The sequence below is a fragment of the Cherax quadricarinatus genome, chromosome 59 (assembly GCF_038502225.1).
Source record: "Cherax quadricarinatus isolate ZL_2023a chromosome 59, ASM3850222v1, whole genome shotgun sequence".
NCBI classification, from domain to species: domain Eukaryota; kingdom Metazoa; phylum Arthropoda; class Malacostraca; order Decapoda; family Parastacidae; genus Cherax; species Cherax quadricarinatus.
The window spans coordinates 10,025,946-10,043,709 of NC_091350.1; the positions used below are offsets into that span (position 1 = coordinate 10,025,946).

Consider the following 17,764-nt stretch of genomic DNA (forward strand, 5'->3'; position numbering starts at 1 on the left):
AGAAAAGTTGATAGAAGCGGAAGATACTTGAAGACGATGTAATCAGTCCATCACCCTTAAAGTTTTGAGGTGGTCAGTCCCTCATTCTGGAGAAGAGCATTGTTCCATTGTCTGAAACAATATGATGTTGAAGTGACAGAATGGGGCTTTATATAGTGCCAGGAAGTGAGACGTAGGTTGCTTTGGGAGGGCAGGTCCTTCTCAAACCCAGCCGTTCTCACTAGTAGAGGTTGTCGAAGTTGATGGTCTGTACCAAGATACCCTTGTGTTGCAGTGTCTGACAGAATGAACATTAAAATGGTATAAAATACCGACAGATTGTTAGGTAAGACACATATGCAACAGTTAGGTATCTTTATTTCGAAACGTTTCGCCTACACAGTAGGCTTCTTCAGTCGAGTACAGAAAAGTTGATAGAAGCGGAAGATACTTGAAGACGATGTAATCAGTCCATCACCCTTAAAGTTCATTCTGTCAGACACTGCAACACAAGGGTATCTTGGTACAGACCATCAACTTCGACAACCTCTACTAGTGAGAACGGCTGGGTTTGAGAAGGACCTGCCCTCCCAAAGCAACCTACGTCTCACCTCCTGGCACTATATAAAGCCCCATTCTGTCACTTCAACATCATATTGTTTCAGACAACGGAACAATGCTCTTCTCCAGAATGAGGGACTGACCACCTCAAAACTTTAAGGGTGATGGACTGATTACATCGTCTTCAAGTATCTTCCGCTTCTATCAACTTTTCTGTACTCGACTGAAGAAGCCTACTGTGTAGGCGAAACGTTTCGAAATAAAGATACCTAACTGTTGCATATGTGTCTTACCTAACAATCTGTCGGTATTTTATACCATTTTAATGCTCTTCTGCTTCTATCAACTTTTCTGTACTCGACTGAAGAAGTCTCCTGTGTAGGCGAAACGTTTCGAAATAAAGATACCTAACTGTTGCATGTGTGTCTTACCTAACAATCAGAAACCTTCCCTATGAGGTTTCTGAATCTGCACTCTCTAGAAAGACGTAGAATTAGGGGGGATATGATCGAGGTGTATAAATGGAAGACAGGAATAAATAAAGGGAATGTAAATAGTGTGCTGAAAATATCTAGCCTAGACAGGACTCGCAGCAATGGTTTTAATTTGGAAAATATCAGATTCAGGAAGGATATCGGAAAGTACTGGTTTGGTAATAGAGTTGTGGATGAGTGGAACAAACTCCCAAGTACAGTTATAGAGGCCAGAACGTTGTGTAGCTTCAAAAACAGGTTGGATAAATACATGAGTGGATGTGGGTGGGTGCGAGTTGGACCTGATAGCTTGTGCTACCAGGTCGATTGCCGTGTTCCTCCCTTAAGTCAATGTGACCTGACCTGACTAGGTTGGGTGCATTGGCTTAAGCCGGTAGGAGACTTGGACCTGCCTCGCATGGGCCAGTAGGCCTGTTGCAGTGTTCCTTCGTTCTTATGTTCTTAAGGAAGAGAGGGTAACTCCAATTGACTCAAGATCCCTTCACCAGCATCAGTATCTCCCCCCATGCCCCTTGTATGGAGGATGCGTGATCAATAGGCATTGATGCGTTGTAGCATCTCCAACCAGCGCTAACCCAGTTATCTCGCCTCTGGAACCTTTAAGTAGGAGCCTGTTAGATTAAAGGTCACAGTGCGTCGTTTTATAGTGGCGCTGGTTGCACCTGTGACCTTTTATCTAACATTGTCAGTATTCGGTATTCTACCAACGTAGCTCGGTTGGTAGTGCACTCGGCTCACACGCTGAAGTCCGTGGTTCGATCTCAGTTACGGGTGGAAACAACACGTGATTCCTTAAGACACCTGCAGTAAGTAGGTACCTGGGTGTTAGTCGACTAGTGTGGGTCGCATCCTGGGGACAAATTTGACCTAATTGCTCTGCATAACAAGGGGCTTTCTATGTAGTAATATGTCATGGATGTCAGCTAGGCCTGTATACCTTGTACATATACTTGTAGAAATAATTATTTTTATTATTATTATTACTAGTTGCAGCCTGACTGTTTTAATTTCGTTATTTCGTTCGCAACACGACTCATCGTCTGATCGGCTTCAAATATTCAATGCTGGTGTACACAAACTACTGCAATATTCTGGTTAGTAGTATCATGTGCAGGTGTCCTATGACGGGCATTGTAAACCTCGTTACACGAGTCCTGGAATGACTCCAGTAACTCACGAAACCTCCACTGCTTAGCTTCAAAGGCTCGAGAAAGATGGCGATTCCTAATTCGACAACTGTGGAGAATGAAATTCATGTGTGTGTAGGTGCACACCTGTCAATTTTGGTGTAGGTGCACACTTGTTAATTCAGGTGTACGTCTTCTAATTTGTATTACCATTAAAGTGCGTTAAATGTATTTGAATGTTCCTCGTCTGAATGGCTTCAGTATATAATGTCCGACGCCTCTTACTGCCAGGATAGAACTCATTAGTTTGTGTGGACAAATTTGTCAAATCAACAACTTGGAATTGATGGAATGTGTGGAAAAAGACGTACAGAATGCCTTTTGTGATCTACCTGGAGTTCATTACCTTTGTAACTAGTTCAGTTATAACTTTGGGGTCCAGTCCCTGGACCCATTATGTACCTCTGTAATCCTTTGACTACCACCCACAGGCTGGGTATGGGCTGCATAATTAACATATTAAACTAAACAATAAAGGTTCGCAGTATAATGCAATCCTTTATTGATAAAGAACACTATGGGCGAAATGTTGTCAATAAAGAATCGCATTATACTGCATTAATGTCTGGTTTTCCATCTTGTCAGTATTTTATACCATTCATCTCCTAGCCTAGAGTAGAGGCATACAGCAAGTCTTGTTAGGTAAGACACATATGCAATAGTTAGGTATCTTTATTATGAAACGTTTCGCCTACACAGTAGGCTTCTTCAGTCAAGTACAGAAAAGTTGATAGAAGCAGAAGATACTTGAAGACGATGTAATCAGTCCATCACCCTTAAAGTTTTGAGGTGGTCAGTCCCTCAGTCTGGAGAAGAGCATTGTTTCATAGTATGAAACAATATGGAGATGAAGTGACAGGATGGAGCTTTTTATAGCGCCAAGAGGTGAGACGTAGGCCACTAGGAGAGGTAAGAACTCAGATGCTGAGAGGTCAGGTCCCTCTCAAATCCAGCCGCTCTTACTAGTGGAAGTTGTCGAAGTTGATTGCAGGTCTGTACCAAGATACCCTTGTGTTGCAGTGTCTGACATTATTATTATTATAATCAAAAAAGAAGCGCTAAGCCACAAGGGCTATACAGGCAGTGTCTGACAGATTGAACATTAAAATGGTATAAAATACCGACAGGTTGTTAGGTAAGACAGCAAGTCTTGTTTACTGGAGCCAGAGATAACGTCGTGACCGAGGCACGATATTGGTCACTCTCATATTCAGCATTTTATACTATTTTTTCATGGAATGTTTTTCTGACACAGCAAGACCATCGTTTCTTGGAAACAGAGGATATTGTTATTGTAATCAAAACTAAGCGCTAAACCACCAAGGTCATGCAGCGCTGCTGGACTAAGGAATAACTTCATATCTGTTGCTAGTACGAACTTAGCTTGACCTGTTTCCACTAGTTGGGTCACGAGGTTCAACTGTGGCCTGTCTTAGGTTGTTACACCTCGCTTCCAGTACACAGGTTTCTTGCCTTATATGAGGTTAGAGAATTGTGTACACCTCTACCTTAGGCTAAGGTCAGCGCTGTATGACCCTCGTGGGTTTAGAGCTTAGTTATGATTTATAATAATGCGCGGCAGGATGTGAAGATGAAATACGTGAAGCTCAGAGACCAGCGAGGAGTCTGCAAGTCAGGGGTTCTCTGAACCATTCGTCTACAAGTCAGGGGTAGTTGGGGAGAGGGAGGGAAAGAGGGGTACATAAGAACGGAGGAACACTGCAGCAGGCCTGTTGGCCCATACTAGGTAGGTCCTTCACAAATCCATCCCACTAATAGAATATTTGCCCTCATAAGAACATAAAAAAGGAACACTGCAACAGGCCTACTGGTCTGCGAGGCAGCTCCAATTCTCCCACCGGCTTAAGCCAATGCCTTGAAAGTTAAGACACATGTGCAACATCTGGATATCTTTATTGTAGACGTTTCGCCATCCAGTGGCTTTATCAATAGAGATTCTAGGACATATAGGAAGACAGTAGAACTATATACAAAAGATGAGGTAATCAATGCCTTGACCTAGTGAGGTCAGACACGTCACTTAAAGGAGGAGCACTGCATCCGACCTAGTAGCACAAGCTAGTCAGGTCCAACTCACACCCAATCGTGTATTTATCCAACCTATTTTTAAAACTACGCAACGTCTTAGCTTCTATGACTGTACTCGGGAGTTTGTTCCACTCATCCACAAGTATTACCAAACCAGTGCTTTCCTATATCCTTCCTGAATCTGATTTTTTCCAATTTAAAGCCATTGCTGCGAGCCCTGTCCATGTTAGATATTTTTAGCACGCTATTTATATCCCCTTTATTAATTCCTGCTTTCCATTTATACACCTCAATCATATCATCCCTAATTCTACGCCTTTCTAAGAGTGCGCAGATTCAGGGTCCTCAGTCTATCCTCGTAGGGAAGATTTCTGATACATGGGATCAACTTTGTCATCCTCCTTTATACGTTTTCCAGCGCTTTATTTGATCATAATTTTCAATAACGATTATGAGGAGCACTAAACCCGTAGGGATTATACAGCGCCTGTGTATGGGGGGTGGAAGGTATTCAGGGAACTGGAGTACAGATCCATTCTCTAGATCAAGAACCCTTTACCAGCATCATATAACATATATAATGTATGACCCCTTGAGGGGTTATATGAGAGAACCCTCAAACCAGTTAGGCGAGTGCACACAAATCATGTATGTAGAACTATTGAGTAAGTATATCAGTCTCAAGTCTGGTCACCTCTGGTCGACTGGATGATCTGCATATAATCCTCTTGCGTTTAAATTAACACTGCAAAAAAAAAAAAAAATCTGCAGGCAGACTGGTAATCTTTCATCTTTTTTCAAAATCTCAACTAATCTCAAATGACTGTAGTATACACAGTATTAGCATTACACTGATTAGCAGAAAACTCTGGCCAAGGGGATATTAAAGACTCGGTTGGATGTGATTACCTTATGTTCAGAACACTGGTGCGTACAGGGAAGAAATAAACTAGTGACAACAGTGTTTTTGATTGGTTCTTTAGATAAATGAATCGAAGTCGTGGGCACATTAATGTGTTTATTAGTAGTTTGCAAAAAAAAAAAATCATAAAATATCGTAAAAATATAATAGTTGCAATCTTTTCATTGGCAGAGATTGCAAGATAATTCATGTAGATTTTAGTTTTGTTCTAGTTGCAATTAACGATTAATGCGAATATCACCACTGTTCGCAGTATTCTCAAGATGTATATAAAATCAACACAACCAAAAATAAAGTGTAAGCAAGAAGCAACATCCGCCACCTTCAATTATACCTTGCAGATAATTGTTCATTCGTGGAGGTTGCTTTGCATGAAACTATCTACAACTAGAAACGGTAATGTTTAAAAAAATGCTAAAACACATTCAAAATAATTATAACAGTGGTTCAGATGTTTATTTTAACTTATAGGCTATACAGCAGCAATAGTGTCTGTGTGACATCTCGCCAGAGGTGTGGAAATAGCCTCAAGGGTAACAAGCAGTTTATACTGGGGACGGGATAATGTGAGACCTTGACCGTCGAAGCTACTTCCACTCCTTAGCAAGATGACCAACACGGGGTCAACCACACACACAGGAAACATTAACCAAAGGAACTCTGGATACATCTTGAGCAACAACGAGAATTTTGGGAGGACAGTGATAGGAATAGTGTCCCTAGAAAACACTTTCCGCAGCGACATCTGCAACTCAACTACAGTTGGTCGAATCACATTTATTTTACAGTTTGGCACGCTGACACGCACGCACGCACACACGCACGCACACACACACATACACACACAGTCCCCCTTACATTATGAATCCTTCCAAGTAACTTCACAATTCCCTTCAAAGAAACTATACCATCTAGCCAAAACACTTCTTGATCACTAACTGTCCAAGGGGATAGTGTCCATACTACAGTTTCCGTTCCTTCCTTAAGAATGCACATAATCCCCATACCATCCCTTGATTCATTATATAATCCCTAAGTAGCTTTGCCATGTCTTACTTAAATTAACCTTTCCTGAACTTACACTGCCTTGGGCTCTTTTTGTGCAATATATAATAGGCCCTTCCAAAGAACTTCATTAAATGTATACCACGACACTTGGCTATTCTATGCAGACACAGGGTATCAGGCACTGGACGTAGCAGAGTTCATTTACTAGTACTTAACCTATTATTCCAGCCACTTCAATATTCCTTACGGTATCCTACGACGGGTTATAAAGGCCGCAAGTTTCCGAGCGTGGCACTAAACCCACACTGCAAAGACCACTTAATGTCTAATACGCTCACAACTATTGGACCTGCCATACACGACCATATCAGATTTCAGGGACTAGACACGATGGCAGCCCTTCTGCTCAGCAGCCGGTTCCTGATGTTTATAGTAGTCTTGTGGTAATGTGGCTAGTGCTCTTCTACTACTACTACTACTACTACTACTACTACTACTACAGTTGACAAGGTGGGTATATTTCCCGGTTCTGAGGTAACAAGTGTAAATTAAGTCTACCGTACCACGAAGACCTACTTTATGCGCTGCAGAGCACTGCTTGTGAACATGAAAATGGAAACATATTCATATACAGTAATCTATACTTTATATGCTTATATACTGGATAATGAGGGCTCAACAAGAGGCAGTCATGCACATTTATATCAAGATGACTTCCTTTGTTGATGGCGAGCCCAGCCTCCTCTACATGAAACCTCTGTACACTTATTGACACTAGTGCAGAGCTAGGATGGGCTCGGCTAATGACTTTCTTAACACACTTCCTAAATTCCCATACAATGAATGCAAAGCTATTTTTTTTTACATATCTTGAGTTCCTGTGTACCTTAATTTTGCACATGCCCCGACACCGAGATCATGAAGTATGTCTACTTCCATCAGCTGCCACTGATATGCACGTTATAAGGACACAGTGAAAGCACCCATCATGAACCTTTGACCCAATATCTATATACGTTCACTAGGAGAAAATGCATCTTATCAGTAAATGTAGAAGAAACTCATTATCTCCTCGTACTTCCAAAAGGCACTCGTTTCCAGGAACTCAAGTAGGTGACTACCAGACAACTGACATTCCAAAATAAATCATGCTAGCTGACCAAAGACAAAGAACACATTACCCAAGTGAAACCTGGATCTACCCGATGAGTAAGTAATAGGAATTAACTGGTAATATTTGTACCACTTACATTTAAACTAGGCTGATAAAAAAAATGACAAAAGGAGATTCCCATTCATATTAAACCGAAGAAAATACACTAAGTTTTGTGCCACCTCTGCACTCAATATTACACTCGACTAAGAATGTGTACTAACAGTGACTGCATCATAATACAATCTCAATCTATGGTGCAACACTAACCATACTTGCACTGGTACTGCTTCAGGTTGATTATTTCGTTAATGTGCGTGATACACCAGCAGTTTATATATATCAACCTCCTGGAGCTTGAGGCTGATTAGGAGGGCCATGTTTCTTGCACCCAAGTGCTGCGTACAACACCTGCCGAGTCTGGACAGCAGCACTGCAGGTGCTGGACTTAAATCTTACATATATATATATTGCACATTATATTTACAGAAACAAGGAAAAACTGTAGAGTACAAGAAACGATAACTAACTCTCACCAACACCCACTTGCATCACTCAACACAGTTCCTCAGACAAGGGCCCCACCCCCCTCCCCAAATTTATTCAGCAACTTAGATAATCACATCTGTACACATTCAACAGTGTACTTTATCACAGACAAATTTCAATCAGGTAAATTCCTTCAATTCTGACTGAATTTTTTTAAGCATTATTTTTAAGTTTTACAAAATAAATAATCTCGTGAAGTTAAAGTTTCTGATTTTTTTTCCATTCTGAAAAGCCTGAACAAGAAGGCGTGAGACGATGACACTTTTGTTAAACTGCACCGCGGGATACTGTTGTGATCCACACCGTGAATCTAGCACGCCAACTTCATTACCAATACAACTAGTAGTCTCCAAGACGCCTCCAACAGGAGACTACACGAGTGCTCGGCTGCGGCTGCTAGTACTGCCTGAAACTCGGTCCAGCATTTTGACCAAATTTCTGAATGCCCTGGGTGATACAAAGAGGAAGCTGTTTCCAGAGCTTCAGGAGAGCGACGTTAAGGGACATGTATCTTTGTGCTGATGGACAAGACTGAGGCGCACTCTCGCGATGATATGACTAGCAGCTTCTAAATTTCTGGGGAAGAAAGAAAAGATGGGCATTAGCGGTGGTGCCTTTACACCTAAACATCATCAAACTAAAACGTACTTTCAACATTGTAATTTGTCACCAAGGAGGTGAAGAAAACAGCATTTAGGTGAATTATGTGAGCGCACGAGTGATTCTGGGTGAACATTAATGCACTTGGAGCAAAGAACTGGCCCCCGCAACCACAACTAGGCGAGTACGTACGTACATACACACACACACACACACACACGTTAGGAAGTATTTATTCAGCCACAGAGTAGTCAGTAAGTGGAATAGTTTGGGAAGCGATGTAGTGGAGGCAGGATCCATACATAGCTTTAAGCAGAGGTATGATAAAGCTCACGGTTCAGGGAGAGTGACCTAGTAGCGATCAGTGAAGAGGCGGGGCCAGGAGCTCGGACTCGACCCCCGCAACCTCAACTAGGCGAGTGTACAAACACACACGCACGCGCGCGCGCACATATTCCGACATCTCAATAAGGAATCGTTCAGGACCCTGTACACTATGTCAGGCCCATATTGGAGTATGCAGCACCAGTTTGGAACCCACACCTAGCCAAGCATGTAAGGAAATTAGAGAAAGTGCAAAGGTTTGCAACAAGACTAGTCCCGGAGCTAAGAGGCATGCCCTACGAGGAAAGGTTAAGATAAATCAACCTGACGATACTGGAGGACAGGGGAGATACGGGGGATATGATAACGACATTAAATACTGAGGAATTGACAAGGTGGATAGAGACAGGATGTTCCAGAGATGGGACACAGCAACAAGGGGTCACAATTGGAAGCTGAAGACTCAGATGAGTCAAAGGGCTGTTAGTATTTCTTTAGAGTTGTCACATACATAGTTTTAAGACGAAGTTCTATAAAGCTCACAGAACAGGGAGAGATGGTGGCTAGTAGCGATCAGTGAAGAGGCGAACAGCACCGTAGTCGTGGAAAATCTTCCCGACTACGGTGCTGTTCGCACCAACTCTAAGGTTAAGGGACTGATTACCTTATCTTCTATATATAGTTTTACTGTCTTCAAATTATGTCCTGGAATTTGTATTGATAAAGCCACTGGATGGCGAAACGTCTACAATAAATATACCCAGATGTTGCACATGTGTCTTAACTTCATCTTGTCGGTACTGTATACCATTCTTGTACAAATAACTACGATACTAAGATATGCTACACATATACATTAACTATGCTGACAGTAGGGCCAGGAGCCGTGAACTGACCCCTGCAACCACAAACAAGTGATTACACACACGCGCACACACGCCTCATCGAATGATGATGATATTATGAATACGAGAATGAGGAGGTTACCTGGAGGTTATTCCGGGGATCAACGCCCCCGCGGCCCGGTCCACGACCAGGCCTCCCGATGGATCAGGGCCTGATCAACTAGGCTGTTACTGCTGGCCGCACGCAGTCCGACGTACGAGCCACAGCCCGGCTGATCCGGCACTGACTTTAGGTATCTGTCCAGCTCTCTCTTGAAGGCAGCCAGGGGTTTATTGGCAATTCCCCTAATGCTTGATGGGAGGCTGTTGAACAGTTTTGGGCCCCGGACACTTATGGTGTTTTCTCTTAGTGTACCAATGGCGCCCCTACTTTTTATTGGCGGCATTTTGCATCGCCTGCCCAGTCTTTTACTTTCGTAGGGAGTGATTTCTGTGTGCAGATTTGGGACCATTCCTTCCAAGATTTTCCAAGTGTAGATTATGATATATCTCTCCCTCCTGCGTTCCAACGAGTACAAGTCAAGTGCTTTCAAGCTGCCTAATTTTTTGTTCCCTTCCTTCCGACTTTTAATTCAACTTTCCGAAAACTCGAGAACCTTTCATCCTACCAGACTGAAATTTTCTACCTTCTACGTGACAATGAACAAAAATCACTGCTACAAAGGCGAACCGTGTTTCAGTGCATCACTCACGATGGTATTGTTGTTAAAGGTGACTCACGGGTAGGTTCAGCTCACAGCTGGTGCTGGTCCAGCTGGACACAGACCTGGGTAAATAACTAAGACTGTGCCTCCCTTCCTCCCAGCAAAGAATCCGGTGAAGCTACACAATTATGATAAAAAAGACGCGCTAAACCACAATGGCTATACAGCGCTGCGAAGCTACACAAACATCCTGATGTTCACGTTTATCTGTTGCACATTATGCAGTAGCATTCTGTAATATCTAGACACAGACCCAGTGGTATCCAGACAGAACTAGTGGTATACAGAGCCACAGTCACATCTCTACGGACGGAAGTTGAATAATGTGAATAGTGGTAACGGCAAACAACAAAGGAAGACAAAGCAGCAACAAAAGACGAGACAAAGCAACAGTGCAATAAGACAAAGCAACAAGGCAAGAAAAACAAAAAGCAACAAACCTATGACAGAGCAACAAAACAAAATAGCAAAGCAACACGAGGCAAAAAGCAACAAAACATTCACCCGAAGTTAGTAGCCCCGGCCTTCCCTTCCATACACTATCTCTCCTACACTTGCATATCCCATGTCATTTTTCAAAAACCTCCCATTCCATGCCGGCAGTGACTGAAGAGTGTGCGAGTTGGGCAAAGGGTCTTCCGTTTTACAACCATACCTTGAAAATCCGTTACAAGAATCTCTTCCCTGGACAAGTGAGGTGTGAGGCAACCCTGACAATACACAAATAACCCGCACATAGAAGAGAGGAGCTTACGACGACGTTTCGGTCCGACTTGGACCATTTAGAAAGTCACACTAACGAGAAGTGGAGTGTGACTTTGTAAATGGTCCAAGTCGGACCCAAACGTCGTCCTAAGCTCCTCTCTTCTATGTGCGGGTTATTTGTGTATCGTTCCAGTCACGGTATTGTGCCTTTTTTTGTTATTTAACCCTGACAACACTGGATATAGACTTGCACACTGTTCGAGACATCGAGGAAACATTTCGCCAAAAGTGGCTTCATCAGTTCTGATGAAGCCACTCGCAGCGAAACTGTTTCTCGATGTCTTGAACAGTGTCTTTACGTAATATTGGTGCCATCATAGCTGTTCCATAGCCTTGACAACAACAAACTCGTCTCACACCACCAGTATTAACCCGGCCATTTTTCTTTAATTTACTTATTTGATGGCTAAATACAAGTTTGTATACATTACTGTAACCTAGCCAAAAATACAGAATATAGCTTTAAGAAACTGACGCAAAGTTTACGACGAAGTCAATAGGTTGAAATGAGGAAAGGTTGGGGGGAAAAAAATACCGCCTTCAGAAATACTGATCACAGCCCAATAGATTCGTGCACGGTACACGCCCATGCAAGGGTACAGTGGCAGACTTACATTTTTTGGGGTAATCAGTCCCGCAGTACATCAGCGTAGTAGTAGTAGTACTTATTAGCAATCCTCCTTCCAGGGATTCCTAAGCGGTGGAAATCCTCCTTCCAGGGATTCCCAAGTGGTGGCAATCCTCCTTCCAGGGATTCCTAAGTGGTGGCAATCCTCCTTCCAGGGATTCCTAAGTGATGGCAATCCTCCTTCCAGGGATTCCTAAGTGGTGGCAATCCTCCTTCCAGGGATTCCTAAGTGATGGCAATCCTCCTTCCAGGGATTCCTAAGTGGTGGCAATCCTCCTTCCAGGGATTCCTAAGTGATGGCAATCCTCCTTCCAGGGATTCCTAAGTGGTGGCAATCCTCCTTCCAGGGATTCCTAAGTGCTTAAACTCTTAATTTCCTTCATTTAAGGTTTTCGTATACAACTTGAGAACGCCTTTTCTGATCAACTTCCAATTTTTGGCGATAATGTACTGTAATTAGAGTAAGGTTCACGGAACTACTGGCACGTGTAGGTACCCTCTGCTCTATTTTACATAGATCACTCCTGATTTTGGTTGCTGTTTAACAAATTAATGCTGCTTCTAGTCGGCTTCAAACTTTCCATAGTGGGTGCTGCTAAAAGGAAGAATCATATAGACTTTGGGTTGTACAAGTTTTAAGTTCCCAAATTTATTATTTATTGAACAAATTGATTTATTTATATGCAACAACTTGAGAATGACTAGGTTGGTTTCAAACTTTTAGTGACGGTGCTTTTCTCTCCCAGCAGGCTTCGCACTGATTTTTATGTTTTAATTTGAAAATATAAAAAATCCATGAAATAATTGGAGAATGCCACTTCTGATCAACTTTAAATGTTAAATGATGGGGTATCTTAGAGAAAGACGATTTTTTTTTAGTGAGTAGGTGCCAATTTTGTATTTTTATTGAAGAAACTGAGACATTAGTTTCCATGTGATGACTTCTGAATGCCTCTCCCGATTAGCTTCAAATCTTCTGAATAGATATTTAACTTCAATAGAAGCTTAAGCACTCAATGAGGTAGAGTGGAGGCTGGCATTTGTGAGAAATACCTTTCGTGTACCAAATCAGCGACCGATTATTATTATAATCAAAAGGAAGCGCTACTAGGGTTATACAGCGCTGCCAGCAGTGACCGAGTAATGTGTAGTTCGTACACAGGTTCAGAGAAAACACGACTTGAGCCAGACTTCAGCTATGAGGAGAAACTACGAGAGCTATATTTTTGTCACTGAAAGTTTGCAAAAACAGATTATAATCGTGACTACACAATACTGAGAGATAGACAACAGAGACAAGGACTGACTTCGCCAAACAATCCACAGGAAAGTGATGGCAAATGCTGCAGAGTCACACAGACATCAAGAACATTTGTTCAACATAAGAGAAGTGGAGTTAGCTAGTTGGACACAGCAAACAACTGTTCAGGAGAATAAACGAAAATACAACAAAAAATCATATAATCCTTTTTAGATTACAATCCACTGGACCCAAAAAATATGCACAATTTTTCAGTGGATTAAACACAAATTCAATAAAAATACATCAGTCAAAGTTAAAAACCACTAGACCCCAAGAAGCACAGATACACAATCTAGAGGTGAAACTGCTGCAGATTAAATATGTTAAAATAAAATAATGCCATATGTACCAAACAAACAGCAGTGACCCCACACAGAACAAACAAGCTGTCAGTTAGCCTAAGAGAAAGTTCCTCTGTCCTGAAGAACATTGCGGAACTTGGTGCTAGCAGGCAAAGAGCAAAGCTCCCTTAATATGAGTGCGACCCTTGTTAAAAGTGCTCATGTAAATATATACAGAGTAAACTTGTCTCCCCTCAAAGTGATGATGCAGCTCTGTCAGAGAATGCGGAAATGAAGTTAATCTGCGACCCAATAGGCACAAGTTATTAAAAATAACGAAAACAATTTGCAAGTCTTGCTAACCTAAAACCAAGTGGCTACCAAATACGAGCTTGCAGGAGAGTCAACCACATCGCTACGCTGGTGTGGTGGTGGGTACAACCACATCGCTACGCTGGTGTGGTGGTGGGTACAACCACATCGCTATGCTGGTGTGGTGGTGGGTACAACCACATCGCTATGCTGGTGTGGTGGTGGGTACAACCACATCGCTACGCTGGTGTGGTGGTGGGTACAACCACATCGCTACGCTGGTGTGGTGGTGGGTACAACCACATCGCTATGCTGGTGTGGTGGTGGGTACAACCACATCGCTACGCTGGTGTGGTGGTGGGTACAACCACATCGCTACAGTGTGGTGGTGGGTACAACCACATCGCTACACTGGTGGTGGTGGTGGGTACAACCACATCGCTACACTGGTGGTGGTGGTGGTGGGTACAACCACATCGCTACGCTGGTGTGGTGGTGGGTACAACCACATCGCTACGCTGGTGTGGTGGTGGGTACAACCACATCGCTACGCTGGTGTGGTGGTGGGTACAACCACATCGCTACGCTGGTGTGGTGGTGGGTACAACCACATCGCTACGCTGGTGTGGTGGTGGGTACAACCACATCGCTACGCTGGTGTGGTGGTGGGTACAACCACATCGCTACGCTGGTGTGGTGGTGGGTACAACCACATCGCTACGCTGGTGTGGTGGTGGGTACAACCACATCGCTACGCTGGTGTGGTGGTGGGTACAACCACATCGCTACGCTGGTGTGGTGGTGGGTACAACCACATCGCTACGCTGGTGTGGTGGTGGGTACAACCACATCGCTACGCTGGTGTGGTGGTGGGTACAACCACATCGCTACGCTGGTGTGGTGGTGGGTACAACCACATCGCTACGCTGGTGTGGTGGTGGGTACAACCACATCGCTACGCTGGTGTGGTGGTGGGTACAACCACATCGCTATGCTGGTGTGGTGGTGGGTACAACCACATCGCTACACTGGTGTGGTGGTGGGTACAACCACATCGCTACAGTGTGGTGGTGGGTACAACCACATCGCTACACTGGTGGTGGTGGTGGGTACAACCACATCGCTACACTGGTGGTGGTGGGTACAACCACATCGCTACACTGGTGGTGGTGGGTACAACCACATCGCTACACTGGTGGTGGTGGTGGTGGGTACAACCACATCGCTACACTGGTGGTGGTGGGTACAACCACATCGCTACACTGGTGTGGTGGTGGGTACAACCACATCGCTACACTGGTGTGGTGGTGGGTACAACCACAGCGCTACACTGGTGTGGTGGTGGGTACAACCACATAGCTACACTGGTGTGGTGGTGGGTACAACCACATCGCTACACTGGTGTGGTGGTGGGTACAACCACATCGCTACACTGGTGTGGTGGTGGGTACAACCACATCGCTACACTGGTGTGGTGGTGGGTACAACCACATCGCTACACTGGTGTGGTGGTGGGTACAACCACATCGCTACACTGGTGTGGTGGTGGGTACAACCACATCGCTACACTGGTGTGGTGGTGGGTACAACCACATCGCTACACTGGTGTGGTGGTGGGTACAACCACATCGCTACACTGGTGTGGTGGTGGGTACAACCACATCGCTACACTGGTGTGGTGGTGGGTACAACCACATCGCTACACTGGTGTGGTGGTGGGTACAACCACATCGCTACACTGGTGTGGTGGTGGGTACAACCACATCGCTACACTGGTGTGGTGGTGGGTACAACCACATCGCTACACTGGTGTGGTGGTGGGTACAACCACATCGCTACACTGGTGTGGTGGTGGGTACAACCACATCGCTACACTGGTGTGGTGGTGGGTACAACCACATCGCTACACTGGTGTGGTGGTGGGTACAACCACATCGCTACACTGGTGTGGTGGGTACAACCACATCGCTACACTGGTGTGGTGGTGGGTACAACCACATCGCTACACTGGTGTGGTGGTGGGTACAACCACATCGCTACACTGGTGTGGTGGTGGGTACAACCACATCGCTACACTGGTGTGGTGGTGGGTACAACCACATCGCTACACTGGTGTAGTGGTGGGTACAACCACAGCGCTACACTGGTGTGGTGGTGGGTACAACCACATAGCTACACTGGTGTGGTGGTGGGTACAACCACATCGCTACACTGGTGTGGTGGTGGGTACAACCACATCGCTACACTGGTGTGGTGGTGGGTACAACCACATCGCTACACTGGTGTGGTGGTGGGTACAACCACATCGCTACACTGGTGTGGTGGTGGGTTCAACCACATCGCTACACTGGTGTGGTGGTGGGTACAACCACATCGCTACACTGGTGTGGTGGTGGGTACAACCACATCGCTACACTGGTGTGGTGGTGGGTTCAACCACATCACTACACTGGTGTGGTGGTGGGTACAACCACATCGCTACACTGGTGTGGTGGGTATAACTTTCAGAACACCAACCTTGAGAGGTTGGTTTAAGCTTTACACCACAACATTTGTGTGGCCAGTACAGCCTTCACAAGACACCATGTATGGAGCCCCAGGTAGGCAACACATAGCAAGGAACCCCATCTAGTTTCATACCAGTTATCATTCATTTACCTCTAACTCGCTCGGCTCCTCCAAGGCCAAACGCTATCAAAATCAGATCATATTTTATTATTAAAAACTGACATGGCGCAACAGATTCCCATATCAGCAAAGAAGTAGTGCAAGTGATACTACACCGAGACAATATGCAGCGAGAACTGAAATACAGCACGAAATCTGAACAGCACTTTTAGAGAGATCACTCATCGTGACAATTATAAAGTACATAACCCACACGGGAACACCAAATTTAATACATCCACACAAATCAAAACATATACAACACTAACTTGCACAATAAATTCACAAATTCCTAAGACTTGTCAATGGCTGGTCGAGTTTTTGGCAAAACGCATGGGCAACTCTCAAACCTGCTGTTCCTGTTCACCTAGCACTAAGTAGGTACCTGGGTTTTAGATTTGCACGCTTAATGCTGAGCACATTTTCAAATACCATCCAAGTTAAACGTGAACATTTCATTAAAATCTACAAAATAACATTTACAGTATTAATCTTATCTAACCAATTTTCAGTGGAGAAAAAATGAACTAAGGTAGTACAAGATCTTTTACTTTAAACTGTAACTTATAAATGTAACCCATCATTACAACCTGTTATGCTTACTTATGAATACAGCCTCTCCTCACTTAGCAACGTACACACTTGTTTACCGACTTACGGCGGGCTCTCTGACCGGTATTCAAACCTAAATAATGCATATTAGAGCCGATTTCCTCTATTCTGTTCATTTCAATATACAGTACACTACTGTATAAACATTTAAAAATATACCAGAAATGTTATCAATGGTGCAGAGGTGACATTAAAAATACAAAAGATGGATGACAAACTCACTACCATTACAGTATGCTTCTCACTTAGCGACGAATTCGTTTAACGACGTGGTCTTAGGAACGGAACTCAGTCGTTAAGTGAGGAGAGGCTGTATTATATTCACAGGAAGCCAAGCTGTACAGTGCCTAGGTCTGATGCAAGAGGAGAGAATCTCCAATTTATTGGATCAAGAGCCCTTCACCAGAATTAAGGCACTAACCCCCATCCCCCCTTCTCCCACATCTTTGAAGGGAGGTAGGCAGCTCAGAGACAGCAGGTTATTCTAGTCACTAGTCCACCACCAACCCTGAGCCTCTCACTTGCCAAGAACTCGCCTTGTGCCCATTCCTAACATAATACAGAATTATCTCATATTTACCAACACCTTTAACCACAGTTGTGGTGATTCAAATCTATGGAGCATAAACACTGTAGTTCTGACTCGACCCAAAAAAAAAAAAAAAAAAAAAAAATTCAATACGACAACTCCCCAACAATCCCCAATGTCAATCCCCTAACCCTTGATGCGCATTTTCAAATGCTATTTTCTATAATTTAGG

General features: G+C 43.9%; 1 protein-coding gene across 3 annotated transcripts in view; it reads right to left on the minus strand.

Annotated features, from left to right (window-relative positions):
- Positions 1 to 5,271: 5,271 nt before the first annotated feature.
- The window catches only part of Gbs-70E (Glycogen binding subunit 70E), a 171,054-nt gene continuing 158,561 nt past the window's right edge, over positions 5,272 to 17,764 (minus strand). For all 3 annotated transcript variants that reach the window (XM_070097713.1, XM_070097712.1, XM_070097711.1), the window contains exon 7: positions 5,272 to 8,478. The gene's annotated coding sequence lies outside the window, so the exon portion shown is untranslated. The remainder of the gene's footprint in view (positions 8,479 to 17,764) is intronic.